The sequence below is a fragment of the Procambarus clarkii genome, chromosome 37 (assembly GCF_040958095.1).
Source record: "Procambarus clarkii isolate CNS0578487 chromosome 37, FALCON_Pclarkii_2.0, whole genome shotgun sequence".
Taxonomy (NCBI): domain Eukaryota; kingdom Metazoa; phylum Arthropoda; class Malacostraca; order Decapoda; family Cambaridae; genus Procambarus; species Procambarus clarkii.
Genome location: NC_091186.1, coordinates 2,399,875 through 2,403,123, shown reverse-complemented (window position 1 = coordinate 2,403,123; position 3,249 = coordinate 2,399,875). Strand labels below are relative to the sequence as shown.

The following is a 3,249-nucleotide window of genomic DNA, read 5'->3' as shown; positions in this document are numbered from 1 at the left end:
TATTTCGTTAGAGAATAGTTCTCTAAAGTTGCTTAGAAGACCTACAGGATCTGTGGCAAAGGCTGGGGGATGGAATATTCCATTCTAGTAAAGAGATCGCCCAGGGCCCCCACCCTATTAATTAAGTGAGGGATGTCTATAACATCCTCCCCTTCTGAGGAATTTCCATCTCTATCTCGATTGTTGTCATGGGGTCTAAGACCACTAGGACCTGCCTGAGGGATGTCACCACCACCACCATCATCATCACCACCATCACCATCATCACTCATCTCTTCCTCCCCCCCATTTTCAAAGGGCTGTCTACCCCCGCCACCGCCTAAGGGGCTATTGTTACGTTGGGCTTTGGGGTGAAGTTCCTCTCCTACCTGCCCCTGAGATGTCTTTACCTGCCTCTGAAGCACCCCTGAAAAATAATTATAATAATTATAATAATTATAATAATAATAATAATAATAATAATAATAACAATAATAATAATATTAATAATAAAAGGCAACACCCCTCACACTCTACTAAACCCCATGACATAACGCCTCAAGAAAGCTTCTTAAGATAATAAAACTGGAGAGAGGGTTTATTCACTCACCTTGGGGACATGATTGTAGATGTTCAGAGGTCAAGTGCTCACACAAAGTGACCCCACAACTGCTGCAGGTGAAAGTGGGGTGAGGCTTCGAGGTGACGCTACCACATATGAGGCATACAAAACCACTCTCTCCGGTAGGCCGGTGATGTTTACCTCCTAACAAGGAAATAACTCATAAATATACACACTCTCACTCACACAGCCCCCACACCCCCATGAAGATAGGGAAAACCATCTCAATATTTCTCATTTGAAATAAATACGAATAAATAAATAAATAAGGGCTTACCTCCACCACAGGTTCTCCTGTGAACTCCACTAGATTGAACACACACAGCTTCCCCACAGCGGAGGCAGCAATAAGTTGTATGCACGAATTGTGGTGATGAGCTCCAACCACAAATGTTGCAAATATCACCTGGGAGTGACATTATCCCCCACTCCTAGGAAAAAAAATATATAAAAAAATAATTATATATTCTCTCCCACTCAAAACACCCCTCTTTCTCTTATATATATTTATATATATATATATATATATATATATTATATATATATATATATATATATATAATATATATATATATATATATATATATATATATTCTCCCTCTCTCAAAACACCCCTACTCTCTCTTATATATATATATATATATATATATATATATATATATAATATAATATATATACATATGCGAACAAGCCTGAATGGTCCCCAGGACTATATGCGACTGAAAACTCACACCCCAGAAGTGACTCGAACCCATACTCCCAGGAGCAACGCAACTGGTAACTACAGGGCGCCTTAATCCGCTTGACCATCACGGCCGGACAAAAGGAAGTGATAGCCGAAGCTGTGGAAGTGGTTCAAATAGCTTCGGCTATCACTTCCTTTTGTCCGGCTGTGATGGTCAAGCGGATTAAGGCGCCCTGTAGTTACCAGTTGCGTTGCTCCTGGGAGTATGGGTTCGAGTAACTTCTGGGGTGTGAGTTTTCAGTCGCATATAGTCCTGGGGACCATTCAGGCTTGTTCGCTTTTGTGTTCCTCACGTGTGCCCCAAAGAATGAGGTGATTTGGTGAAATGCTATGCCCAAGATTACCATCCGAGTTGCCGGCGGGGAAGTGGTTCAAATAGCTTCGGCTATCACTTCCTTTTGTCTGGCCGTGATGGTCAAGCGGATTAAGGCGCCCTGTAGTTACCAGTTGCGTTGCTCCTGGGAGTATGGGTTCGAGTCACTTCTGGGGTGTGAGTTTTCAGTCATATATATATACATATATATATTTTTATTTTATTTTATTTTATTGCAATGCTACAGTTTACAGAAAACACACACTTATATAACAATATACCAATATACCAATCAGTGTTCGAAGACCTCGTCCAGTTCCTCGGGGGTCGGGTGCGTACCCAAGATACAGCACGCATTTCCCCTCTGAACAGCGACACTGAGGCTGGCCGCTCTTGGGTCTCTAGTCTTCCCAATGAGTTCCTCGCCCAGCTCCTTCAGGAACTTAAGTGCACATTTACCCCAGGCGCCCAGAGTCTCCGAGCCTATTGGCACGAACCTGTAACAACGTTCTAGGTCCCTGTACTTGTTAGTTTTCTGGGTCTCCCTGAAGGTGGCCGCCCCGCCTCCCTCAGCTGCGCTGTAAGGTAGATTGGTATCAGCCAATGTGGATGCACACGTGTAGTCCCACACGACCTGTTTACCTTCCCTCTACGGCTGCAGGGTGACTCCATCTAGGCGTTTTTGACTGTTGTCAGGCCTGCACAACTGAGGTTCCCTTTGTGCTGGGCACCCAGCTGAAGCCAAACTTTTCTTGATGATGTCATTGACTGCTTCATGTCTGGCAATCTTTCCCTGTGTCTTACGACAGATGAGACCATGGCTGCCGTATTGGTCTGCCCATGCATGGCCGCAAATACACCGGTGCTCGGTGGAGATAGGGGCGGCAAGGCGCAGAGCAACACCAATACTTAGGGTCCGATGGTCCAGGCGGGTGCCCAAGGCGGAATTAGGGACTGCCAACAGGAAGTCCCCGGCATGGGGAGCTTGCACAGCTAGAAGACGCGCTTTGTCCTTCCTGGACATTGCCTCCAGCAATGATGTGGCGATGTTCTCCACTATGGGGCTATCCCATTTGGACTGTTTGCAGTCATTTGGAAAAGTCGGTCGAGGATGAGAGTTGACAAGAGTGTCCCACTGACCTGCTCCTTCCGCGAATTTGGGATCATGAATCCCAGTGAAGTCTCTTAGGTGTTCCGGTAGTATTTCCTTAACTAATTCACCTGTTGCACTGGTCGAGGATAAGAATGCCGGCAATGCTAACTGTGTCGCCTTGCGAATACCTATCCCCCCGAGTCTAACTGGGAGCGTTGCTTGGTCCCATTGGTCATCTTGCAGGGAGAGGTTTAACACTTTCACGGTTATTGACCTTAGGAGTGTGTCATATTCTGTTAATTTTGGGCTGTCGAAGGAGGGAGCACACCTTAGGAAATAGGTCAGTCTGGGCAAAGCCAGGCACCTTGTGAGAAGGTACAGAGCATCGTGGGCGTCCAAAGCCCCTATTCTTCCCTCCATCCTCCTCAGGTCGTTCAGCTTTTCTTCGAGGACTACCTCAATGGCGCTCGAGCCCAGAGGTGCCCCTAGCAGCACAC

At 46.0% G+C, this 3,249-nt stretch overlaps 1 long non-coding RNA gene across 1 annotated transcript; it reads right to left on the bottom strand.

Annotated features, from left to right (window-relative positions):
* Nucleotides 1–303: 303 nt before the first annotated feature.
* On the bottom strand, nucleotides 304–1,026 carry LOC138371927 (uncharacterized). The gene is made up of 3 exons (XR_011230568.1): nucleotides 879–1,026; nucleotides 590–745; nucleotides 304–406 (listed from the first exon to the last, which is right to left on the bottom strand). It is a non-coding gene; the product is annotated as an uncharacterized lncRNA (long non-coding RNA).
* Nucleotides 1,027–3,249: the final 2,223 nt, after the last annotated feature.